This window comes from Bos indicus x Bos taurus, chromosome 4, assembly GCF_003369695.1.
Source record: "Bos indicus x Bos taurus breed Angus x Brahman F1 hybrid chromosome 4, Bos_hybrid_MaternalHap_v2.0, whole genome shotgun sequence".
Lineage (NCBI taxonomy): Eukaryota > Metazoa > Chordata > Mammalia > Artiodactyla > Bovidae > Bos > Bos indicus x Bos taurus.
In genome coordinates this window covers 55,822,660-55,850,402 of record NC_040079.1, presented here as the reverse complement: position 1 = coordinate 55,850,402, position 27,743 = coordinate 55,822,660, and the positions used below count along the sequence as shown (strand labels likewise).

Here is a 27,743-nt window from a genome sequence, read left to right as displayed (position 1 = left end):
GCGGATCCAGTTACCCTTTGCTGATTTGGGAAGGGAGGAAAACTGTTTTTTAAAGAAACTTACTTTCAGGGCTGGATTCTACGTTGAAACAGACTGAAGCCATCTTCGAGATTTCTTTCCCCAGGATTTTCTTTTAATACTTAGAGAAAGGGGAGACTCCATGACAGTTGCTCAGACAAACGTTTTAAGATGTTGTGAGTGATAATTATTAGCAAACATCCCACATGGTCCCACCCCTGTGACTAAGCTAGTTAAGACTTCACATTACAGACCCAGATTCTGTGGGAAAATTTACTAGAGTAGTTAAATGCATTCTTAGTTATGAATTGTTTGTTCTTATTTATTGAAACTTGGACTAATGAAAGCAAATCACCAAAGGTTTGTCAACTTGTTTGGGAAGCAAACAATCCCAATACCAAAACCTGGCAAAGACAGCAAGGGGGAGAAAAGCTGGTTACCCACCTAATCTCTAACTAGAAATGCAAAAATGCTAACAAATGGTGAGTAGATTGAATCCACCTTATTAAAGGGGAAAAAAAAATGTGGACTATCTAGGTGACCTGCAAATTAAGTCAGTGTCCTCTGTAAGATGAAGATAAAATGTGATAATTTTTTAAAATTATAATTATTAGAGCATTATAGATTTTATTAGATCCAGGATCTAATGAGAAGCTACATGTAGCACTAAAGAAACGTCCATTATTCCTAATAGAGCTTATTTTATTGAAATAGAAAACCTGCTAATACAATTCAACCACTGGTAAGTTGAATTTGTGGTGATGACTTGCTTATTTCTATGTACTTTTCATTAGTTCTTTATGCTTTTTAATCACTCTGCCAGGTTTTACACAGAAACAAACCAAAAAGTCAGCCTGGTTCCAGTCAGGAATCTTGCACTCCCTTGACTGTGGGCAACACATGGCACCTAGCTGGGCCTCAGTTTCTTCATCTGCAAAATGAAGGGGTTGATTTCTAAGATTTCCAATCCTAAAATTCTGTGATCCTGTAAGAGAGGAGACACTCCAGCATGGAAAAGAAGACAGACACAGTCAGGCAGTGATTGCCACTTCCACTTTGCCTTGTAGTGCTTCCCAGTGGCTTGATTTCTAGTCATTCCTTTTATTTTATTTATTTATTTATTGGCCATGTTGCACAGCCAGGGATTGACCTTGGGCCCACAGCAGTGAAAGCAGTGTCCCCAACCACTGAACCACCAGGGAATTCCCTTGCTTTTCCTTTTTAAATGTTAATTATCGATCAAACAGTATGTGTGCTCTACAATGTCTCTTTAAATCCTAACCAACATTCTTTGAATTGGATTTCTGTAGCAATCTACCAAAGAGAAAATTTACCTCTTGGCATTACTGATAACATCAACCTAAGAACTGATAAAGTCAAGCTGAAATTTAAAAAAAGAAAAAAGATTTCCATTAAACTTCTGGGGGTGACATTGTGAGAACTGGCCAAGTTTAAAAACTGAATCCAGTCAAGAAGAGTCAACAGTAGACTAAAAGCTCAGAAAGGTAAAGATAGGGGGAAGAGGTAGGTTGGTGAGAGACAGGAACCAGAAAGAAGGGAAAGGTACTGGAACTTTTTAAAAGGGTGGGGGGAGAACTCTTTCCCGTTACTGCTGGCTCTCCCAGATGCAGGGCCCTCTTTATGCTCCCAGACAGCTCACCGTCTTGAGATTTGCCATGCTATCGAAGTCAAGGACACCTCAGAAACGGAAACGAAAGCCTGTGTATGGCCGGAGGACCAAAGCGTCAAACGGCCCCCAATTGCTGAGACAGCTCTCCCCTAACACCCCCAGCACCAGCTTAGCCTGCAGGTGGTTCCCGGAAGCCCGGAGGAACACAAGACAAGGTATGCTCTTTGCAATGACGTTTTCCAACTCAATTCCTGGTTCATAAGAAAGATGTTGATTTCATAGAGGTAAATCTTGCCATGGGCCACCTTACAGAAATCTTAACTTTGCCTTCCAGAGCTGGTTTGTTTCTTCTCCAGGGAGGATGTAGGTCTGCATGCAAATATATCTTTTCCTTTGCAGTTGAGCCTCTGTCTCTCCTTCTCTTGCATTTGGTGGTTTCTCTTTGGAAGCTGAATTGACCAAATTGAGGTTGGGTCTTTGAGCAGCTAGTGGAAAGAGAGGAGTGGGCACAGAGGTTAGTGGATGGGTGAAGAGGAAAGGCTGGTGGGTGCTTTATCAGTTGAACCAGGATCATGGCTAAAAGCGCTCCTCCACAGCACCAGGCTCCAACATGGGATGGGCACAGATGCCCAAGAGCAGTCATAATCACCCTTGAAAATCCCTTAAGTCACTTTTGTTACCTTTTTAAAATCCAGTTATCTTCCAAGGTAAGAACAAGATTACCTAATTGAGTACAGTTGAATTGACTGTTGTGTTTAGAAATGTCATTACTTTTCCCTCCTTCAAAAAAAAAAAAAACAAACTTCAAATCTGGAATCACCCCAGTCCAGAGCTGACGTTGTGTAAGTTAACATGAAAATACTGAGCATTTGTTCTATCTCTGTAAAACTTGTAAGATCTTTTTCCTCCCTTGGTTTAATCTGAGGCTCATGGCCCTTACTCCCATCCCTTTGAAACTGACATTCTGGGCCTCACGTAAACACCATCTTCAGCTTCCTTCTGCATATTTTTTTTGTAGTCCCACATTCCTTGGATGGGCTTCCCAGGCGGCACAGTGTTTAAAAAATACCCACCTGCGAATGCAGGGGACACAGGACACTCAGTTCGATCTCCAGGCCAGGAAGACCCCCTGGAGGAGGAAATGGCAACCTACTCCTGCATTTCTTTCCTGGGGAATTGCATGGACAGAGGAGCCTCATGGGCTACTGTCCATGGGGTCACAAGAAAAAAAATAAATAAATAAAAAAAATAAAAGGGTGGGGGGAGAAGCAAGAAATATAGCAAGAAGGGAAAAATAGAAGATGAGAATCAGTGAGAGAACAGAGCCAAGGAACAAGAGGATGTGTGACACAATCAGAGGCAAGGACACAATAGGAGAAATATACAAAAGGTCTGAGGCCGGGATGGAGGTGTGGAGCATCCTGGAGGAAGAACTGAAGGGGGATTTGAAACAGGATCCGTCTGAATGAGTATCAGAAAACTAGGTTCTTTCTCAGTTCAGTTCAGTCACTCAGTCATATCTGAGTTTTTGCAACCCCATGGACTGACCGCAGCACGCCAGGCTTCCCTGTCCATCACCAACTCCCAGAGCTTGCTCAAACTCATGTCCATAGAGTCAGTGATGTTACCCAACCATCTCATCCTCTGTCGTCCCTTTCTCCTCCTGTCCTCAATCTTTCCCAGCATCAGGGTCTTTTCCAATGAGTCAGCTCTTCACATCAGGGGGCCAGAGTGTTGGAGCTTCAAAGGTTCTTTCGATCCAGCTCCATACAAGAAGTTAGTGGGAAAATTACAAACATAATCTGGCAAGTAAAGCGGGGCACTAAAGAAAGAATTCCACTTTTCATTGAGCCTGAAATAAAGAAGGATTCATGCATGAATCAGATCTTCCAAAAGCAGTAAACCCTGGAGGCTAAGCTATGTAAGCTATTAACTTTAGCTTGGTACACACTGAGCTGGGGATAAAAGAGAAGGCCAGTATTCATCTGAACTGACCTGAGGCAAATGTGAAGTAGCAGTGTCTTCTCTCCCTTCCCAGGATTTTCCAAAAAATTCTCCCACCTTCAGTATTGGACAACACACCTGGAGTTGCCATGTGATTTGATGGAAAATCCTGGACTAGAAATCAGACCGACCTGCTTGTAGGGCCAGCCATCCTCCTATTCTCTGAGCATCACACTCCTTATTTGTAAGATGTCTTGCCTATCTCCATAGAGTTTCTGTGGATCAAGTGAAGCAGCTTAGGAGGGGTGGGAATCTGCAAAGTAATATGGAAATGTAAGGAATAACATTTATCTATGAGTAATAGAAAACTCAGCTCAAAAATTACTTAACCCATATGTACTATCTCTTAGAAGAGGATGGGAAGCAACTGTAGGAGTGGTTAATGAAGTGTCTCTAGAACAACCTCAGGTGCTCTGATGCCTTCTTGCCGGGGACCAGCCCCGGCTGATCCAGGGTATTCGAAGCGGGGACGGCGTCGGCGACCTATTTATTTAAATATTTTATCAAAGATATAAAGAGTGATAGGATGAGGATAGCTCAGTAGGAAAATTCAGTGGAGAAAAGAGGCTGAGTAGCTTGGTGTACGCGGGAGACCAATAAAACTTCAAGACAAGAAGTTTGCACCACTTACGTAGGCCGCAGGCGTCCTTCCGTTCTCCCGAAGGAGAGGAGACACTGAGGCCTCCCCGGTCGGATCTTAGAAGCCCAGGCATAATTAGCAAGCATGGCGGGTTCCGCGCTCCAGATGGAGACTCAGCCAGAATTTGGGAGAGAGAGCGACATGGGGAGACCAAGTTTCAGTGAACAAGGCCTGCACTTTATTTTCCAAAGTAGTTTTTATACCTTAAGTTGTGCGTAGAGGATAATGGGGGAAGGGGTAGAGTCATGCAAGGACAGCAGTTCCTGGTCCTAATCGAAGCCAGGCTTTCAAACTAATCATATGCAAAAGTTCAGGTGAATTACAAGCCAGGAGGCCTGTTAACATTTTAAGAAACTTATCTTTCTCTAAAGGTGATTATTCCAAAGTCAGGCACCAGCCTCCAAAAAAGCACTGGACAAAGCTGCATTCCTATAGGGCAAAGGTGAGGTGGGCTCAATCAAGAAAAGAATTAACTCAAGGGTCCAAGGTTACAAACATTGAGGCTACTACTTACATTTCTATACACCCATTATATCAATCAATACACTGCCAAGGACACAGTAGGTAATGGGTATGGAGACTTAGCAGCAAACATTGGCTCAATAAGTGAAAAACCCTTCACCAATACAATTTCTAATCAATCTTTTAACTATTCAAAAGAATCTGTGTTTAGACAGTTTAGAACATCTCCTGCCTCTCACAGTTGGGAGGCTCTGAACAATCACATGTGGCCGGAAAAACCTATTCAGGCAGGCTAGAGGATTTCCAAAGGAGTTTGTAGGTTAAACACTGTCACACCCAGGAATTATTAACTGGAGCTATAAGCTAACTCTTTTTTTTCAGAGAAAGGTAGTGGGGGACAGGCCCCCGTAAAGTCAGAGGTGTAGGTGAAAGCACAAAGCATAAAGTAGGCAGACTCTGGTTTTGGAGGTAGATGCTCTAGAATTTCCAGGGAGACTCCTGAGGCTTGATCCTGCCTTTGCGTATGCCAAGCCTCCTTCCTCATGACCTTTGCCACGCGCGGAGCTTGCTCCCCGCACCTTCTTTTCCTTTCCTCCTCAGGGGTTTGCTGCTGCCCCTTGTGATTACAAGATGCCTGCCCTAGATCCAACTACCACCTACAGAGAACACCATCCTGAGGCAGAAAGGGGACCTTTTATCTTTCCAAGTATCATTTATTAAGAGCAAAGACAGCATTTCCAGAAACCCTCCCTCCTACAGCCCTCCCATCATGCATCATTGACTGAAATTGCATCCCATGCCCATTGCTAATCTATCAGTGGAAGAGAAACTGCATTACTATGATTGGTTTAAGACTAATTAAGATTCATTTCCAGAGAGGAGGGAAAGGGCCTCCACTGAAGTAGATGGCCACCTAAGCTTCTTGTACAAACCAGAGTGGTGTGAGCAAGGAAATGAAGGGGGAATGGCAATTGGTTTGTCAACTAGTTTTTTTGCCACAGATTGCTAATTATGTTAGCTATCTCCCTTTACCCTTCCAAGCACCAAAGAAAACACATTGTCTGCAATTTTTCCTCCAATCCTATTGGTGACTAAATAGAATGCCAGTTGAAATGATTAGAAATAGGAGTTGCCTGGGGGTTCAGTGGTTAAAAATATGCCTGTCAGTGTAGGGGGACGCAGGTTCCATCCCTGGTCTGGGAAGATTCCATATGCAGTGGGGCATCTAAAGCCCATGCACCATAACTACTGAACCCACGTGCTGCAACTACAGCCCGTACTCTGCAAGAGGAGCCACCACAGTGAGAAGCTCGTGCACCACAAGCGAGGATCCCTCACTCGCCGCAACTAGAGAAAAGTCCAAGCACCATCAAAGACCCAGCACAGTCAGAAATAAACAAACATTTAGGGGGGGAAAAAAGGCTTCAAATCTATCCAGTAACACAGTCAGGACTAGATACAGACACCCCTCTACAATTAAACCAACACCAAGACCCTCTTGTTAGATTTGAGGGTGAATCTGCTATCTTAAGATGAAGCAGAGGGGTAGAAAAGACTGAAGCTGAAGCTAGAATAGGGAGGGACAACAAAGAAAGCGTCTCTCACTCACTGGGCTAGGTGCCCTGGTACAAACTGAAGGGTGACTCCATGTATATTCACGGTTGGGTAATAATCACTTGACTGTCTATTTCTGGAAACGAACTGTACCTGCACGCCCCTCTAGATGTTATAAGCATAAACAAAGGATGATAGGTAACAATGATTCAGAATCATAACCACCAGGGTAAGAATTCCCGTTTGTCTCATTGCTTAGTAGACATGATTATACTGAGTTTATCACAATCAGAAAATGGGGCTAAATGTGAGAGATGGCCCTGGGTAACAAAGAATTGCTAAGGCAATGAGTATAATACATGGAATTCTTACTGAAACTGAGAAAGGGAAAGTTTCTTCCATCTAGGACTGCTAATTTGTTGGCCATCTTTGGCTTCCAGTGGCCATCTTTTTCCCCACCTGGGAGAAACTGCAAAGAATGAAGCAATACAAAGGAAAGTAAAGCGGAGAGAGAACTTGCCAACTATAACATTTTAGCACCCAAATCTAGCCATTCCTGAAGTTTTATCCTATGACATTTCACATATGTAAGTCAATAAATTCCTAAATTTTATTTTCTTAAAACAGTTTCATTTGGGGACTTCCCTGGCAGTCCAAGAAGGCAATGGCACCCCACTCCAGTACTCTTGCCTGGAAAATCCCATGGATGGAGGAGCCTGGTAGGCTGCAGTCCATGGGGTCGTGAAGAGTCAGACACGACTGAGAGATTTCACTTTCACTTTTCATGCATGGGAGGAGGAAATGGCAACCCATTCCAGTATTCTTGCCTGGAGAATCCCAGGGACGGTGGAGCCTGGTGGGCTGCCGTCCATGAGGTCGCACAGAGTCGGACACGACTGAAGTGATTTAGCAGCAGCAGCTGCAGCTGGCAGTCCAATGGTCAAGGCTCAGAGTTTCCAGTGCAGGGGGCACAGTTTCCATCCCTGGTCAGGGAATTAAGATCCCACATGTGGGGAGGTACTGCAGAAAAAAAAAAAAGAACAATTTGATTTGGATTTTGGCCCACTGTTGTCTTCAAAAGAATTTTTACTGATATTTGCTAAAATGTAATTATCAATCCCCGGGTCTTCTTGCTGAGAGATCAAATCACTGTGTTAGGTAAACTGACTTTAAATTGACTTTTATCAATTGCAAGTGGGGAAAATCCAAAACAATTGCAAAGTTTTCAGATTATTTGCTTGCATACTATAAGGTCACCTGTTGTGTTTAAATATTGTTTGTTGTCTTTTCTTTTTCTTTTTTCCTTCTTCCATTTTCTTTTCTTTTACTTTAGGCACATAACTGGCCAGGCACAAAGCCTCCCCAAGATGGGGAGAACAGTTCTGTTCTAGCTTAGTTGCTGTGAGCCACTAAAAATTTATCTCTGGCATGCACCAAGGAGTCCTCTCACTAGGGGTAGGGTGTGGTTAGGCAGTGGGGTCTGACCTGACATCTCATTTTTTATTGAGTCTTAGGGCCTCTTTACGTGATCTCTCCCCACTTGTTCAGTTCAGTTCAGTCACTCAGTCGTATCCGACGTTTTGCGACCCCATGGACTACAGCACGCCAGGCTTCCCTGGCCATCACCAACTCCTGGAGCCTACTAAAACTCATGTCCATCGCGTCGGTGATGCCATCCAACCATCTGATCCTCTGTCGTCCCCTTCTCCTTCTGCCTTCAATCTTTCCCGCTTGTTAGTTTGGGCTTCTTAGCATGGTGGCTTCAATGTAACTGACAGCTTACATCCCTGAAGGCTTCAGGAGAAATACTTCCAGAGAACCAAGTGGGAGTTCAAGCTCCCCCCCGCAGCACCCTGGCTCCGAGGCTCCCGGCCGTCGGCAGGGGGCGCGCTCCGGCCTGCGGCACCCGCTGACCCCACCGCAGGGTTTTGGCGCTCCGAGTGTGGACTTAAGGCTGCTCCGCCCAGAGGCAGTCTGTCCAGCTGGGCTGCCGGAGGAGGCGGGGGACCGGTGGCCTCGGCGATGAAATCGGGCGTGGGGCGGCGGGAGGAGGGGGCGCTGCGAGGCCCGCCGGCAGCGGCAAGGAGGAAGTACCGTCTTCGCGACTCCGCGAAGCCGGTTTTGATCCCGGGCGGCGGGACCCTAGACTCCCAGCGGCTGGCTGGAGGGAGGGAGGCTCCTCCCCCGAGCCTCGTCCGGGGACGCGAGCTGCGGCGGCGGGCTCTTCCCCGGTAGAAAGCGGCGGCACTTGGTCAGGACTGAATCCCGAAGTGCGGCTGAGCACCCTGGTCCTTCCCGCTCTCAGGTCAGGGGGCGCACTGTGAACGGGTTAAAATCCCCATCCTTTTCATCTTCTGCTGTTAATAAAGGAAGAGAAAGCCCAGTTCCGTTACGTTCGTGCGGTGACGAAGAGAAGTAAAGTGGGGTGAGGGCCTGGCTCCTAACTACTCGGGAGGAGCTGTCAGGTAGAAGAGAGCCTAGACTTGTTCTCTCTGGTCCTTAGGATTTTTTACCAGGGATAAGGATGAAAGCTTCTAGGAGGCCAGTTCCAGCTCAAGAAGAATTAGGACCCGTGTCAGCCTGACAAGAGGCAGTGTGCTCCCCCAGCTCCCGTGGATTGGAGGAGAGTCCAGATGACCACTGAGAGAAGGGTGGGTTGTAAAGGAGATTTAAATAAACATCAGGTGGAAAGTTGGATTAACGATCCTTTCGGTTCTTTTCTGTGTTTCTGTCATCCTGTAATCAGCTTTAGAAGTCGAACTTTCCTAGGTTTGATTTTCAGTTAGTTATTTGAATTGTTTCAGGCCCTTCTCATTGCCTGCTTTCTCATGATTGCTGAGACAGACATGTCAGGAAAGGTCCCCAAAGGGTTAATCCTTCTCCTTCACCTCTGGGAACTTTGGCACAAAATGCATGGCTCCTTGAAGCCTGACCTGTACTTTTCAGTGTGGCTCTTGAGCTGAATTTCGCCTCAGTGAACAACGGTTGCAGATACAGGAGCTGCACTGCTAGCAGCCACAGTCCTGGCTCCTTCTAGACACCCTGGACTCAGGCAGGACTGAGCCCACTCGGCGCTCAGTATCTTTAACTATAGGATGCCAGATGGTGGTTAATACTCTATATGTTTATTTTGAAGCTCACAGAACTTTTTCACAGACAGGAGAAAGATGATAACATTTTATAGGTGAGAAAATGGAGGCTCAGTGATTAAGTCATTGACCTGTTTAGCCAACAAAGCTACAGCAGAATTGAGGTGTCCTCAATTCTCAGACCAATGGGATTTTTCCAGTTTCACACGTTTAAAACTGGCTAGGCTATGAACATGTTTGCTTTTTCTAGTTCAGAGTTGTGTTTGATTGTCATAAAGTTTAATTTATATCAGAGTAATACTTGTATATAGCTTAAAAACTCAAATATTAATAGTATTTACTAAAAATCATACAAAAAAATAGTGGTGAGTTGCCAGGCTCCTCATTCGCCCCCATAGTTCCCCGCACAACCCTCTACCCCCAGTTCTCTCCTAACAGGGCCAAGACTTCCATATGCAACTCTTTTAGGTTTCACTTCTTGGATTTAACTGCACATTTCTAAATTGTATGCTTATACTGCTTTTGTTGATTCAACACTTTTAGACATTATCTATTAACTTCTTATAAAGATTTAGTTCTCCTATTTGCCCTTTTTGTTTCCATCCTTCCAATTGAGCTCCGTTATGATATAATAACTTCCCTAATCAATGTGAGTACTAACATTGTTATAATTATGCAGTGTTGCTTGCTTTTGAGTCAAACGGTATGATTTTTTTGTTTTCTAGTATAACTGTTGTCTTTTGAATAGTAATAGCCTCAATTTTTCATTTGCTTCATATACTATTCAGTTCAGTTCAGTTCAGTCGCTCAGTTGTTTCCAACTCTTTGCAACCCCATGGACTGCAACACGCTAGGCCTCCCTGTCCATCACCAACTCCCGGAGTTTACTCAAACTCATATCCATTGAGTCGGTGATGCCATCCAACCATTGTCATCCCTTCTCCTCCTGCCTTCAATCTTTCCCAGCATCAGGGTCTTTTCAAATGAGTCAGTTCTTTGCATCAGGTGGCCAAAGTATTGGAGTTTCAGCTTCAACATCAGTCCTTCCAATGAAGTCCTTCCAATGAATATTCCAATGAATATTCAGGACTGATTTCCTTTAGGATGGACTGGTTGGATCTCCTTGCAGTCCAAGTGACTCTCAAGAGTCTTCTCCAACACCACAGTTCAAAAGCATCAATTTTTCAGCACTCAGCTTTCTTTATATTGTCCAACTCTCACATCCATACACGACTATTGGAAAAACCATAGCTTTGACTAGACGGACCTTTGTTGGCGAAGTAATGTCTCTGCTTTTTATATGCTGTCTAGATTGGTCATAAGGAGTAAGCGTCTCTTAATTTCATGGCTGCAGTCACCATCTGCAGTGATTTTGGAGCCCCCTAAAATAAAGTCTGCCACTATTTCCACTGTTTCTCCATCTATTTGCCATGAAGTGATGGGACCGGATGCCATGATCTTAGTTTTCTGAATGTTGAGCTTTAAGCCAACTTTTTCACTCTCCTCTTTCACTTTTATCAAGAGGCTCTTTGGTTCTTCTTCACTTTCTGCCATAAGGGTGGTGCCATATTTCTCCCAGCAATCTTGACTCCAGCTTGTGCCCAGCATTTCTCATGATGTACTCTGTACATAAGTTAAATAAGCACAGTGACAATATACAGCCTTGACATACTCCTTTTCCTATCTGGAACCAGTCTGTTGTTCCATGTCCAATTCTAACTATTGCTTCCTGACCTGCATACAGATTTCTCAAGAGGCAGGTCAGGTGGTCTGGTATTCCCATCTCTTTCAGAATTTTCCAGAGTTTATTGTGATCCACACAGTCAAAGGCTTTGGCATAGTCAGTAAAGCAGAAATAGATGTTTTTCTGGAATTCTCTTGCTTTTTCAGTGATCCAGCGGATGTTGGCAATTTGATCTCTGATTCCTCTGCCTTTTTAAAAACCAGCTTGAATATCTGGAAGTTAACAGTTCACATATTGTTGAAGCCTGGCCTGGAGAATTTTGAGCATTCCTTTACTAGCATGTGAGATGAGTGCAATTGTGTGGCAATGGCACCCCACTCCAGTACTCTTGCCTGGAAAATCCCAGGGACGGAGGAGCCTGGTAGGCTGCAGTCCATGGGGTTGCGAAGAGTCCAACACGACTGAGCGACTTCACTGTCACTTTTCACTTTCATGCATTGGAGAAGGAAATGGCAACCCACTCCAGTGTTCTTGCCTGGAGAATCCCAGGGACGGGGGAGCCTGGTGGGCTGCCGTCTATGGGGTCACACAGAGTCGGACACGACTGAAGTGACTTAGCAGCAGCATGAGCATTCTTTGGCATTGCCTTTCTTTGGGATTGGAATGAAAACTGACCTTTTCCAGTCCTGTGGCCACTGCTGAGTTTTCTAAATTTGCTGGCATATTGAGTGCAGCACTTTCACAGCATCATCTTTCAGGATTTGGAATAGCTCAACTGGAATTCCATCACCTTCACTAGCTTTGTTCGTAGTGATGCTTTAAGGCCCACTTGACTTCACATTCCAGGATGTCTGGCTCTAGGTGAGTGATCACACCATCGTGATTATCTTGGTCGTGAAGATCTTTTTTGTACAATTCTTCTGTGTATTCTTGCCACCTCTTCTTAATATCTTCTGCTTCTGTTAGGTCCATACCATTTCTGTCCTTTATTGAGCCCATCTTTGCATGAAATGTTCCCTTGGTATCTCTAATTTTCTTGACGAGATCTCTAGTCTTTCCCATTGTACTGTTTTCCTCTATTTCTTTGCATTGATCACTGAGGAAGACTTTCTTATCTCTTCTTGCTATTCTTTGGAACTCTGCATTCAAATGGGTATATCTTTCCTTTTCTCCTTTGCTTTTTGCTTCTCTTTTCACACCAGGGACTTCCCTTGTGGCTCAGATGGTAAAAGCGTCTGCCTACAATGCGGAAGACCAGGGTTCGATTTCTGGGTTGGGAAGATCCCCCTGGAGAAGGAAATGGCCACTCACTCCAAGTACTCTTGTCTGGAAAATCCCATGGACAGACAAGGAGCCTGGTAGACTACAATCCATGGGGTCACAAAGAGTCAGACACGACTGATCGACTTCATATACTATTATCAAGTGCTGTTTTTTCCCCCTGAGGCTTCAAAAGCTGAAAATACTTTCCCCATGTATTCCTATCTAGATAATCAATCATTTTATTTTTCACTTGGATCTTCCATCTTTTATCCTCCAGTAATCCTTCGTTAGTTTCTAGACCTGGAGTACAACCATTATCCTGGAATTTCTTTCACTAATATCCTGTCTTATATCCCATTCCTGGATTACATCTGTTCCTCCTTCTGTCTTTACTCCCATATTTTGCTGAAGCACATTCTGTAACTTCCCATGAAAGAGTGTATCGGAGGTAAATTTTTCAATGCCTTGCATATCTGAAAATGTCTTTATTCTGTCTTTAAACTTCATAATTTGGTGAGGTATAGAATTCTAGGTCAAAAATTATTTTCACTCAGCTTTGAAGGTGGCATGTCATTTCCAGAATTGCTAAGGAGTCTGATGGTACTATGAGTCCTTTCTTTTATAGGTTACCTGCTCAGCCTTAACTCTACTCTTAAAGCTTTGGCAACCTTACTTCCATTTATTTTTGCCATTCTGAAGCTTATGATGATGTGTGTCTTTTTTACAACAGTTTCTTTTCATTTTTTGACATTTCATGGGTACATTAAATAAATGTACTGTGTTTTGATTTTTTTCTCCTTTTCTTTTTATTTCTGTTGGATTTCTGTCGATCCTATAATTATCTTTTCTCTCCAGTTGTTTATCCCTTCGACTTTTCAATCTATTTTGTAGATTTATCTTCTGTTTCTTCTACTGCACATATTTTAAAAATTCTGTTCTTGTATTTCTCAATTCAAGAACTTTTTCTTATTCTGAGCATTATTTTTCCATAGCATCCTTTCTTGTTTCTTCTTCGAGGATACTCATTAATTTTTCTTTTTTTTTCCGCTCCCTCCATTGCCTTTGTATTTGCCTTTTCTTTTGATCTGTCTTCCATTTAGTTTTCCCCCTCTAATGCCTGGATATCTGGGTGTCTACTCATATTTAAGAGTGAGGCCCTGTAACACCCTTTGACAAGCATCCATGTATGAGACAGAGAGAGAAGGTGCTTGTTCATTGACTGCACAGCCTCACTAGAGGAAGATCAGGCTGTGGGTAGAGATTTTTTTTTAGGGCTCTTCAGCTTCTCTAGAGAAGACCCTTCAGTCTGGGGATCTATGCTTGGATGCAAGCATTCTGGGTGGGTTGGAAACGAGAAGGCTGAGTGTCTTGAGTTCATACAAACTTCCATTCAGCATCGATTTTCAGCCCGTGCTCACTATCACCCCCATCCTCAGCTATGCTCGGAGGGCACTAATCTGCAGTCACCTTCACAGGTTGGGTGGGCAGTTTCCTGGATATAAGGAAGGAGGAAAAAACTGGTGGCTTCAGCCACTCCATGTCCACATTCCCTAACCCCATCTCCTGAAGACTAACTGCCTACACAGACAGAAATCAGTTCTTTCTTCCTTCCACTTGCCCAGATTTGTTGAAATCTTCCTCTGATGTTGTCTCTGCTCAAGATTCCTTTGTAGCTTTCTACCTTTTAAATTTGTTTATTGTTGTTATAACAAAAAACAAAAAATAAAGCATGTTGTTCAGTCTGCCATATTAAATGGCAAGCCCCACAGTTTGTTTGTTTTTTCAGAAATTGAGTTGAAATCCTTTGTCCCTGACGTACCCACGTCAATCTCCACTGGCCATTTTCTTACACTTTACCTTGCTTCTCTCTTTGCCCATACCTGCCAGGCCCTCAAAGACATCTGAGTCTCCCACCTAGGCTCCAGTCCATGTTACCACTCCGTCACATAAAAGCTCCTGGGCTACTAGACATAGCAGAATGGACATTCTGAGTCTATGTGCCAATTTTGCCTCTGTTTTCCAGTCCCAGATAAGACAAGCTGTTGCAGGAACAATTGTTTGGGGTGGAATATGCTTACATGAAGGATCTTTTTGAAAGAAAGCCCACGCAAGTACTCAGAATCACAAGGAGTAATTTGAAATACTTGGCTGAATAAAGATTTTTTTCCTCAGAGCTAGTTGGGAAGAAATTCCTTCTTAATTTAGTCTTATTACACAGAATAAATTATTATCATCTGAAGGATTTAATGGTAAGCTTCTTAGATGGGACAGAATAATGGGCCTTGATGAACTTTTTTAAATATTAAGAATTAACTACAGGGACTCCCCTGGCAGTCCAGTGGTTTTAGACTCCAATGCAGGGGGCACGGGTTTGATCCCTGGTTAGGGAACTAAGATCCCATGGGCCATGCAGAAAATAAAAAAGAATTTAACTACAAAGATAAATGTAGACTCCTTGATTGTTATGGCACAGAAGCTAAACTTAACATAAACATACTACCATTTCTAAATTATTCTCTGTGTACTTGTTATATATTACTTCAGACATTGAGAACTATCTTTTTTTTTTTTTAGAACTATCTTTTTTTTAATATGTTAAATTAATGAATTGTTTAGCCTGAGGAAAAACCATCAACCACCTTCCTTTAAACTTATGAAAACAGTTGTAAAATGGACTTTTTAGGGAAGCCATTGCTAATAATAGATTTCAAAATGTCTAGTCCCTTCACACTCCTTTTCATTTTGGCATCAGTAGTTACATATTTTTTCAGTAATTTGGATTTCAGTTTGTTGGCCATATGTTGTTGTTTGTATAACTCTTGTGGCTCAAAGGATGTATTCTTGGATCAGTTGATTTATGATGGTACCAGCAGTCTCCTTTTGGTCTCTATGCATAAGGCATAGCATTAATGTTCCTAATGAATGGATGCCAATGAACTGATATCATTTCCCCACTTTCTGTTAGAAAATATTTTAAGCATTTACTTTGGAAAAGCAGTGTCCCACACATAAAAAGCTAAGTCTCTTCATGCCTGCTTGTTTACTGTGTAGTCTTCAGGGGCAGAGCTTCCTCTATTTGAGGCTCCATTTTTCTTAGTCCCTGTTACCTTCAGTTTTCTTTCAGAAGTATATTAACCTGGGCTTACACCAACATAGCTGTAATGAAGATTCCACTTCATTACAAATTCCACTTCATTACAAATCCACAGATTTGCTTTTCTGTTGTAATTAGAAAACATTTTGCAAGTTAATACATGTGCATGCAAATGCAAATAGAATGAATAATAAAGTCTCTCCCATTTATATGATCCTTAGTTCCCCTCCTTAGAGACAAGCCAGTTTTTTAGATATCCTTCCAGAGACAGTCTATATGTATAATAACAAAGGTGGGTGTGTTATGGCCATACGATGACTTCTTTTACCCATATACACAAATACCAACGGAATTCCCTGGCAGTCCAGTAGTTATGACTCAGGGATCTTATTGCCAGGACCCTGGGTTTGATCACTGGTTGGAGAACTAAGATCCCACAAGCTGCCTAGTGTGCCCCCCCCCCCCAAAAAAAACACACACACCAAATATAATGGTTTGCTCTTCACTCCCCTTTTTTAAAAATTTAAACTTATGGAGATTGTCCCATATGGATATCTAGTTCACATTTTAAACATTTTCCCCCTGGTCATAAAGTAACACATCTTCATTATAGAAAATGTGGAAAATTAGTCATCCTGGCTCTCACCATCTGGGTGCAGCAATGGTGAAGCTCCCATGTGTGTTTCCAAGTTTCTGGAGTCAAGACACAATTTTAAACCAGCTACAGTGTCCAGATGTCCTCAGCTGGATATGTCTTACAGAAGCGCTGAACAGACCTGGCATGTTCCGTTGTCCTGTTTCTCTGTTTTCATTCTCATTTTTGTTTTTGGTCCCTTGGGCATTCACAATTAAACCCAAACACCCACACAGTGTGTTTAATAGCGAGTAGGTAGTGTGTCAGTACTTAAAAATGAACATGAGCATGTGGTGCTACTTTTCTAGATTTGGCATCCAGAAGCCTTTTCTGGAAGTTTCAGCAGAGCAATGACAAGTGGAAATGAGCTGGGAGCACAGGCATGATTTTCGTTCTCAGGACCCTGGGGTCTGAGAGCGGTGTTGGTGGAAGGGAAAATACATTTGCACACAGTCGTCTGCTTCTCTAGCAGTAGTTCTTCACTGAGTGTCACCTATTATCCAGGCACTGAGTAGGAGGCCTGCATCTTTGAGTCCCAAGAGGTCAGAGGGCAGTCAGGGTGCTGAGCAGCAGACAGTATCCCCATAGCCCACTCAGCCCACTGGAAGGCCAGCCAGGCCTTTCAGGGAGGGTCTTGAATCCGAAGCTGGTGGGTGGGGAGTGGGAGGAGGAGCCTCTGGGACAGGTCAACCCCACCTCCTTGTGCTACAACAGGTCCTTCCCTCTGGCTTCACTCCCTCCCCCCTGCACAGTCCCCATCCCCATGACCCTCTCAGTGTCAGGGAAGTTGAAAATTATGATAGGTAAATCACCCACAAGTGTAATGACAGATTGGAACCATAATTAACTCAAGGCTCTTTTTACATCACATTTTCCCTGCAATCTCTTGATTCTTCCAAAAATAAAATCATGCCAAGACACCAGGTTATTACTTCAGTGAATTTAAGTTCTACAACCCAGTAGGATGTGGTATAGCATCAGTTTATTTATTTGGGACTTCTGACTGCTGGGCATATTTTATTAACTGTTTTAGTTATAATGTTTTGTTTTTACTGAAAAAACAACACCTTTTTATTTTGGCCTATAGTTGCTTTTTGCTGATTGAAATGTGTTATGTTCCTATGAACATGGTTGATGACCAGTGTTTTTTTTTTTTTTTTCCTTCTAGTTATGAAGAACCTCCTCCTGGGTTTATCAAAGTCAGTGTAAAGTTTGTATTTTTGGTTTTTCTCTGAGACAGATTTGACACAGTGCTCAGACTCAGTTGCTATGAAAAACAGCTGCTTAAGGTTTGAAGCTCCTTTATGGTAGTCCTGTCTCTTCTCTGCAGATGGCAGTCAGTTCGTGCACTTTGGGCTTTGTCATAGTCCGTGCCTTTGGAGAAGTTTAATCTGCCTCATGTCTGTCCCTAAGACACCACTGCAGGCCCCCTGGGTGTCCTCAGCGCTCGCTCCCCTTCTGTCTGTCTCCCTTGCGACTGCATCTTCTCAAAGCTCTGCTGCCCCATGTTCCTTCTCTGACGCTCCATTGCTGCTTTCTTGAATGTCATCAGTTCAGAGAACAGTGGAGTCTGAGGACATGTGAATCCGTCCAGTCCAGCCCCGCCTGGTGCAGAGTCCCTCCTCCAGCACCCCGGCCACAGTGTCAGCATGTTTCTCTGGGAGTGAGACTTAGAGGACTTAAGACCAAAGTAACCTTTCCTGTTTGGTAGCTTTTAACTTAAAGAGAAATTTTTTAGAAAACATTCTTCCATTATAAATTTAATATTCATGGAAACATGAAAAAAATCATAATGTAAAAAAACAGCACCTTAATTATACAGTGCAGTTATTTGGTGGTGAAAATGCATCTCACAAATACAGTATATATGAGATTATAGAATGTGACAGTGGCCTTCAAGGTCTAATAATCTATTTTACTCTGACACATTGTTTTTATTGTTTCAGGAAACCTTGTTTAATTCTATCTTCTGCCTCATTCCACAAAGCTTCTAAGTTAGCAGAAAATTTTTTGTGATCTTAGAATCTAATTTTTATGCTCTAGAATTAGAATTTGGAGCTCACAGATCATCCCTGTGTAAACACTAGTGACTTTTCTCTAAGAACAGCTACTTTGTTTTTGTGGTAGGCTAGCTCTTCTGGAATAGTTACTTATATTTTCTTTCTCAGTTATAATTTGTCTTTCCAGCTCTTCAGAGGATAACATGATGACATAGGGATCTCCAGCCCATGAGCAAGCCAGGCAGTGCTGTGTTCTCAAGCAGGTGGGAGAAGGCTCTGGTGCTTTTTTTGCCATAGAGCTTACACACTCTTTCCTTTTTCAGGAAGATGAGACTAAGCCAGAAGACTGTATTCCAGATGTCCCAGGCAATGAACATGCCAGGGAGTTTCTGGCCCATGCACCAACCAAAGGACTTTGGATGCCACTCGGGAAAGAAGTCAAAGTCATGCAGTGTGAGCATGGAAAGGTTTCAAGTAACACCCTCAATTCACGCAAGTTATGGATCACTGTTTACAAACGAGTTCACTCCTTTTAATTCATTCTCACACCATGTTGTTGAAGTCAGGGCATGATCTCTAGGCGATAGATGAGGAAGCCCCCTTGGTGTGTTAGTCAGTGTCTGGGGTAAGCGGCAGAGCAGTGTCTTGACTCCAGGGCTTCTGGCTGCAAGGGCAGTGATCTTCCACAGGACTGTAGCTGCTTGCAGAGTCTATGCTTCAGTAATGTTCCTGTAACAGAAAGGATATTCCATGTAGCAAAGCCATGGGGAACAAGAGATGCATTGGGGAGTGGTCCCTTGGGTCCTGCTTCAGCCAATCCTCCTCATCAATGGTATCAAGGTTTTCTCCAGGTGACCTGAGAGGAGCTATGGGCCACACAGGGTGGGTCTGGACCAGGTGGAGCTGTGTGCACACTATCCACTGCACCAGCATAAGATGGCATTTGAAGGGGTACTGCTGCCTTTAAAGACATTTGTTTGTACAGAGATTCTTCATGCATACAATTAAAATAGCAGTTCATGTTTTTTTGCCTCCATTCACACACCATCCTTTCCCAGTACCTAGGTTACAACAATTAGCTTTATTCAGCATTGCAGGGAATACCTGAGGGCATGTTTTTTAGGGATTTTGGCGTCCATCTTGAAGACTGGCAATTACAGCGATTCTTGCTCATCACTGGGAGATAAAAAGTTGATTGGAAGCTCTAAGTGTGTGAGTAGGGCTTGTTGAGTTTCACTGGAGGGTGATCTTTCTAGTCTGTCCAACTGAGAACTTATGAGGTCAGTACCTGTAGGTTTTTCTTCTAGGGCTGGGTTGTATTTTCCCAGAGAAGGCGGCTCCTCCATGGAGGGTGAAGGCCAAGCTGCTAGTGTTGTGGAATCTAACTGGAGCAAAAAGGCTGGGAAATCTTGCCGTCTGCTTTTTTAATGTGTTTCCGTAACCTTCTGTATTTACTGTCACACCTTGTCTTCACGTATCTGTTGTCCTTTTGCCACAGATCCTATGATTTACCTTTTTCAGACAATAACTTCTACCAGGGCTAGTAAGAGTTGCCCTTGGACTTTTAATCAGTCCTCATTATTTCAGCTCCTCCTTTACCCTTACATGCAACAGTATCTGGTGCTCAGAGCTCAATTCCTGAGCTCTTTGGAGGTTCTGCAAAGAAAAATTGAGTTGATTCTCAGTTCTCCCCTCTGGTGCCTTAGAATTGAATTTTCTGGTGTCTGTTCATTTTAGTGTTTATTGCATTTTGCATTATGGTATACAAAATTTTTTTGCATTTGACTTACAGTTTTTCTCTGTATGTTTGGGTCTGTGGCCTTTTGAAAATGCTTTATTGCAGTTTAATATAGATATAATGAAGTTCACCCATTTTAGTGATTATTTTTAGTTAACTACTGAGTATATTTATTTATTGCCATAAATAAGTTTTAGAAAATTTTATCCTCCCATTAAGATCCCTCAGGACTCTTTGCAGTTAATCCCCACTTCAGCCCCAGATAGCCATTAATCTACTGTTTTTATCAATTTGGCTTTTTTGTGCATCTCCGGGAGATGGTGATGGACAAGGAGGCCTGGCGTGCTGCAATTCATGGGGTTGCAAAGAGTGGACTGAGCGACTGAACTGAACTGATTATATGTAAATGAATTCATACATCCATTTATAAGTTACATGAGAAATTCAACACTTTATTATAAAATAGGCTTTTTATTCAATAAAATAGGCTTTGTGTTAGATTGCCATTGCTAAGTCGCTTTGGTCGTGTCCAACTCTTTTTGACCCCATGGACTGTAGCCCACCAGGCTCCTCTGTCTGTGGGATTCTCCAGGCAAGAATACTGGAGTGGGTTGTCATGCCTTTCTCCAGGGGATCTTCCTGACCCAGGGACTGAACTTGTGTCTCTTGTAGCTCCTGCGTTGCAGGCAGATTCTTTACTGCTGAGCCACTGGGGAAGCCCTTGTGTTAGATGATTTTGCCCAATTGTAGGCTAATGTATCAATAGGTGTTATGAGTGCATTTAAGCTAGGCTAAGCTATCCTGATTATTTAACTTTATGCAGAGTACATCATGAGAAACGCTGGGCTGGAAGAAGCACAAGCTGGAATCAAGATTGCCGGGAGAAATATCAATAACCTCAGATATGCAGATGACCCCACCCTTATGGCAGAAAGTGAAGAAGAACTCAAAAGCCTCTTGATGAAAGTGAAAGAGGAGAGTGAAAAGGTTGGCTTAAAGCTCAATATTCAGAAAATGAAGATCATGGCATCTGGTCCCATCACTTCATGGGAAATAGATGGGGAAACAGTGGAAACAGTGTCAGACTTTATCTTTTTGGGCTCCAAAATCACTGTAGATGGTGACTGCAGCCATGAAATTAAAAGATGCTTACTCCTTGGAAGAAAAGTTATGACCAAACTAGATAGCATATTCAAAAGCAGAGACATTACTTTGCCAACAAAGGTCTGGCTAGTCAAGGCTATGTTTTTTCCAGTGGTCATGTATGGATGTGAGAGTTGGACTGTGAAGAAAGCTGAGTGCCAAAGAATTGATGCTTTTGAACTGTGGTGTTGGAGAAGACTCTTGAGAGTCCCTTGGACTGCAAGGAGATCCAACCAGTCCATTCTGAAGGAGATCAGCCCTGGGTGTTCTTTGGAAGGAATGATGCTAAAGCTGAAACTCCAATACTTTGGCCACCTCACTCAAAGAGTTGACTCATTGGAAAGGACTCTGATGCTGGGAGGGATTGGGGGCAGGAGGAGAAGGGGACGACAGAGGATGAGATGGCTGGATGGCATCACCGACTTGATGGACGTGAGTTTGAGTGAACTCCGGCAGGTGGTGATGGACAGGGAGTACGTAACAATTTCAAATACTTTCTTGCTAAAAACTGCTAACCATCATCTGTGCCTTCAGAAGCCTATAGTCCTAACTTCAAAGATCACTGATTACAGATCACCCTAACAAACGTAACGATGATGAAAAAGTTTGCAATATTATGAGAATTACCAAAATGTGACACTGTGACATGCAGTAAGCAAATACCGTTGGAAACACAATGCTGACAGACTCACTCGACACAGAGTTGCCACAAACGCAGTATCTGCCAAGTGCAATAAAGAATGAGGTATTATGCCTGTATATTTGTGAGATAGATTCATTCTTTAACAAAAATTAACTTCTCATTAAAGTGTTATTTGTTTATACCTTGGGAATAGTCATTCTTTTTCTGAAGCAGACATTGTTATTTATTCAATCACTTTTTTAAACTTAGTGTATTTAAAAAAACATGTTTCATAGCTAAAATAGGGTTTTAGTTTTCCAGGCTTTACCTAAAGATTATATCTTTAAACTATAAGCTAGAAATGTATATATAAATTGTATATACTCTTGACAGTAAAATAAATCTATCATTTCCTCACATTATTTTAATAGTCACTTCCCAGGGGTGTAAATTCAGTAACTGCTTCTATCAAGTAAAATATGCAGATGTCTGGCTGTACTGAGGTTGTCAGTGTAAAACAGACTGGAGTTAGCAGACATTCTCTGGTTTTTATGATATTTAAGATGCTGTGTTTTCATTTTAATAATCTGATATAACTTATTTTGACATCAATCATTCCACTTCTAGTGGAGTGACAATTTTTACAGATACCATAGAACATAGTTTGGCGATAAATCCCAGAAACTTGAAGGATACTCATTTTGACTCAGAAATCCTACTTATAAGAATTTACCTTAAGAGTATAAGAGAACATTAGTATATACACAACTATTTATGTATGTATAGGATAGTTTTCATTATTATTTATATGTTTAGAAAAATGAAAACTAAAGAAAAATGGAAAACAACTTAATAGTCTAACATATCAACAAAGGTCCATCTAGTCAAGGCTATGGTTTTTCCAGTAGTCATGTATGGATGCGAGAGTTGGACTGTGAAGAAAGCTGAGCCCCGAAGAATTGATACTTTTGAACCGTGGTGTTGGAGAAGACTCTTGAGAGTCCCATGGACTGCAAGGAGATCCAACCAGTCCATCCTAAAGGAGTTCAGTCCTGGGTGTTCTTTGGAAGGACTGATGCTGAAGCTGAAACTCCCATTCTTTGGCCACCTCATGCAAAGAGTTGACTCACTGGAAAAGACCCTGATTCTGGGAGGGGTTGGGTCAGGAGGAGAAGGGGATGACAGAGGACGAGATGGCTGGATGGCATCATTGACTCGATGGACGTGAGTCTGAGTGAACTCCGGGAGTTGGTGATGGACAGGGAGGCCTGGCGTGCTACGATTATGGGGTCGCAAAGAGTCACACATGACTGAGCAACTGAACTGACTGAAAGAAAAATGTAAAACAACTTAATAGTCTAACATATCAAGATAAATTAAATATCGACATAAATTACTGTAACAGATTATTTAGCCATTAGAATTGTGGCTTAGAAGAATGTGTTATATCATGGGGAAATGTTCATGAAAATGTAAATGAAAAGTAATAGAGTTTTATATGGTATGATTATGATTTTTCATAAATTATGAATAATCATTGAAAAAGAGAGACCAGGGAGTTCCCTGGTGGTCATGGTTAGGACTTGGTGCTTTCACTGATATGGGCACAAGTTAAATCCCTGGTTGGGATACTAAGATCCCACAGACTGCATAGGATGGCAAAAAAGAAACCCCCCAGAACAAGAGAAAAAAGCAAGAAAAAGACACCACATGTTAATGTTACTGTTATCTCTGGGTAGTGAAGTAATCAACGTTTTTAAAACTTAATTTTCTGACAGTATCTAAAATTTCTATTATAAATGTTTATTCTTTTTTAAAACAAGATAATTCACATACCATAACATTTCCCATACATGTGTTCTTATTTTTAAGTAATTCAAATCATTTTAGATTATCTATACCTCCAGTATGGGAGAAGGCAATGGCACCCCACTCCAGTACTCTTGCCTGGAAAATCCCATGGACAGAGGAGCCTGATGGGCTGCAGTCCATGGGGTCGCTAAGAGTCGGACATGACTGAGCGACTTCACTTTCACTTTTCACTTCCATGCATTGGAGAAGGAAATGGCAACCCACTCATGTTCTTGCCTGGAGAATCCCAGGGATGGGGGAGCCTGGTGGGCTGCTGTCTATAGGGTCGCACAGAGTCGGACACGACTGAAATGACTGCAGCAGCAGCAGCAGCATACCTCCAGTATATTTCCAGACTTTGGGAGACTTATATATTTTTGTATATCTATAAATGTTTCATTCTAATATATGATTTTATTTTTATTTTTTTGTATTTATTATTTAGCTGCACCAGTTGCGGCATGTGGGATCTAGTTCCCTGACCAGGGTTTGAACCCATGCCCCCTGCAATGGGAGAGCGGAGTCTTAGCCACTGAACCACCAGGGAAGTCCCCCTATATGTGATTTTATAATTCATTTGTTTTTCTTAATACTATTAATATTTCATGGTCATGTATCCACATAGAACAAAGAGAATTGCTTCAATATTTCTTCCATGAATAATATTTCATGATTCTGCTATGGTTTATTTCTTTATAAAGGGTTCTTAAATTATATCCTGTATTTTTTTCTCTTGGCTGCGTTGTGTGCCTTGCGGGATCCTGTTCCTTGATCAGGGGTTGACCCTAGGGCCTCCACAGTGAAAAGTGCGAGTCCTAACCACTGGACCACCAGGTTAACCCTCCTGTTTCTTCCTATTTGGGAAATTCTTTTCACAGCTTCAGTGAGTTGGCAGTGTTGGTGTCCCTTAGGAAGGATTAGAACATTCGAACAACCAAACTGAAACAGAATAACTGCCTTTTAGTAACCTAGGGGTTTAATGTTTAATTAAATAACAACCTAGCAAGCCTAACCCAACTTTAACCCTTTTTTCATCCAACCCTTTTTCACCCTTAAGGCACATGAAGATCCCATGTATGACATCATACGAGAGAATAAAACACACAAAAAGGATATAAGGTGAGACTGTTCTAGTGATAATAATATCTTCTTGAAGTCTGAAATCATACAAAGTTAGAAACAGCCATTCCAGTATTAGAGAAATGGTTTAATAAAGATGGTATTTTAGTTGTGAAATGTTTGGAGAACAGGAGTAATCCCTGAAAAGACCAGCATGTGGGGAATGAGCAGGCAGCCTGTTCCACTTGGGTTAACTTAAAGGTTGGCCAAGCCCACTCACATCACAGATAGTTGATGTTGGCAGCTGACATTGTGATATCTAGTTCTATTATGTGATTGAGTCTCTTTCTTATGTTTTATCTTCTCCAATGTCTTTAAGGGTCTGAGCTATTGTTAAAAATTAGACATGAATAAAGATAGGGTGAAAAAACAAGAGGGTTTTCTTTTTTTTCAAATTGGTGATATTGAATTGTAATTGTTGAGGAAGGAGATTACCTAGTATTCACTTGAGAATACAAAATGGCTTGTACACTGGTTACAGTCATGTAAAATAGGCATGGATATAGATAAGAATGGGGAAATATGCAAAAATAAACATCAGTACTATCTTTAATGAGGTGACTATTTGTGACAGTTTTCATCCTCACTACTGCTCTTATCTTTTTATCTAAAAAAATTTTTTTAGGTTGAATTGAATATGGTTATTTGGTCAATCTTATGTGTTTAGTATACAACAATCAAAACGATTACTGGAGGATTCAATGTCAGATGACGATGGGAGAAGCTCCAGTTCCTCAGAATATAAACACAAGAAAAAGAAGAAAGAAAAGAATAGGAAAAAGAAGAAAGAAGAAAAAACAAAAGCATAAGTCTTCCAAGTCAAATGAGAGTTCGGACTCAGAATGACGAGAGCCTGGCTTGTTCAACATTCTCTTCTCACAAACCAGACACTGTGGCCAAAGATGAGAGGATCGTGGAGGAAGGCGGGATTGGAGAGGAACCGGAGAGACGCCCGGAGGGCGGGGGTGTGGGGTCCCAGGCGAGGGTCTCACCTGCCTTCCAGGGAGGATTCGAGTTGCCAGGTGCTAGCTCTGGACACGCCTGACTTCAGGCTGGAGAGCTTTTCCCCTTGTGCTCCTCCCTGCTGATCCCTGTGGGTCCCAACTCCTTAGAAATGCCTCGGGCAGGGCGGCCAGATAAAGGGAGTCTCTGCTGCTGTAGGTTCCACCTCCAGGGTGGAGCTACTTGTGTAGAGCTCAGACCTGATTTCCCTCTGCTGCTGAGGATAATAAAAGCTCACTATTTATTTTAAAAATACTCATTTATTTTTTGGAGAAGGAAATGGCAACCCACTCCAGTGTTCTTGCCTGGAGAATCCCAGGGACGGAGGAGCCTGGTGGGCTGCCGTCTACGGGGATGCACAGATTCAGACACAACTGAAGTGACTTAGCAGCAGCATTTTTAAATCATCATAATATACTTATGTTGTCCAAATTTAGAAGGTATATAAGGGGAATGCCCTAGCAGTCCAGTGGTTAGGACTCTGTGCTTTCACCACCACGGCCCGGGTTCAAATCACTGACTGGCAGACTGAGATCCTGCAAGCTGAGAGGTGTAATCAGAAAAATACATATATAAAAGGTATATATGGTTTTAATCATGAAAAAGTTTCCTCTTTTCTTCCCCAGCTATTCAGTTCCCTTTCCCAATGGCTACCAATTTTACTAATTTTTCTTGATTTTTTTTTTAACTAATTTTTCATCAAGTCATCCAGAAATATCTTACGTATCACAAATGTTTTTTTCCCTTTTTTAATACAAATGCTAGCATACCATACCCATTTGCCTGCTTGTTTTTTTTATTTTTTAACTCAACAGTGTAAAACATGTTGGTCTTTGCTATACACAGAAGTCTCGAGTTCATGAAAGAAAGAAACAAAGTGAAAGTCGCTCAGTTGTGTCCGATTCTTTGCAACCCCATGGACTCTGTGGTCCATGAAATTCTCCAGGGCAGAATACTGGAGTGGGTAGCCTTTTCCTTCTTCAGGGGATATTCCCAACCCAGGGATCGAAACCAGGTCTCCCACATTGCAGGTTGATTCTTTACCAGCTGAGCCACAAGGGAAGCCCATAAACCTCTTTCATGTTTGGTTGAGTTTTCAGGGGAAGGGATGAGTTCAGTTTAGTTACTTAGTCGTATCCGACTCTGCGACGCCGTGGACTATAGCACACAAGGCCTCCCTGTCCATCACCAACTCCCGGAGTTTACTCAGACTCACATCCATTGAGTCGGTGATGTCATCCAACCATCTCATCCTCTGTCATCTCCTTTTCCTCTCGCCTTCAATCTTTCCCAGCATCAGGGTGAAGTGAAGTGAAGTCGCTCAGTTGTGTCCGATTCTTTGCAACCCCATGGACTCTGTGGTCCATGAAATTCTCTAGGGCAGAATACTGGAGTGGGTAGCCTTTTCCTTCTTCAGGGGATATTCCCAACCCAGGGATCGAAACCAGGTCTCCCACATCTCTCCAGGTCTCTCTCTAAAAAAATTAGAGTTGTGTCCAACTCTTTGCAACCCCGTGGACTGTAGCCCACCACGCTCCTCTGTCCATGGGATTTTCCAGGCAAGAGTACTGGAGTGGGTTTCCATTTCCTTCTCCAGAGGATCTTCCCAACCTAGGGATCGAACCCAGGTCTCCCGCATTGTAAGCAAGACACTTTACTGTCTGAGCCACCAGGGAAGGGTCTTGCTCAGTAAATCTTTAATCCAATTTTCTATTGATGGGTGGAGCTGTGTTCCCTCCCTCCTATTTACCTGGGGCCAAACTATGGTGGAGGTAATGAAGATAATGGTGATCTCCATCAAAAGACCCCATGCATGTACTGCTACAGTCCGTGCCCCCAACCCTGCAGCAGGCCATCACCGACCCACGCCTTCACCAGAGACTCCCAGACACCCACAGGCAAGTCCAGGACAGACTCCTGTGGGGTCACTGTTCCCTTCTCCTGGGTCCTGGTGCACAAGGTTCTGTTGTGCCCTCCAAGAGTCTATTTTCCAGTCCTGTGTAAGTTCTGGCAGCTCTATGGTGGGTTTAATGACGACCTCCTCCAAGAGGGCTTATGCCATACCCACACGCAGAGCCTCTGTCCCTGCAGTAGACCACTGCCGACCCATACCTCCACAGGAGATGCTCAAACACAGTTCTGTCTCAGTCTCTGTGGGGTTCCTGGGTCCTGGTGTGCACAAAGTTCGTTTGAGCC

The 27,743-nt window shown here is 42.7% G+C and overlaps 1 long non-coding RNA gene across 4 annotated transcripts; it reads left to right on the top strand.

Moving 5' to 3' along the window:
- Positions 1-49: 49 nt before the first annotated feature.
- LOC113891450 lies at positions 50-25,800 on the top strand. 4 transcript variants are annotated; one of them, XR_003510763.1, is made up of 4 exons: positions 50-1,863; positions 18,396-18,525; positions 24,484-24,545; positions 25,171-25,800. It is a non-coding gene; the product is annotated as an uncharacterized LOC113891450 (long non-coding RNA). The 4 variants fall into 4 exon arrangements; XR_003510764.1 differs by lacking the exon at positions 50-1,863 and adding an exon at positions 7,979-8,613; XR_003510765.1 differs by lacking the exons at positions 24,484-24,545; positions 25,171-25,800 and adding an exon at positions 20,634-20,673.
- Positions 25,801-27,743: the final 1,943 nt, after the last annotated feature.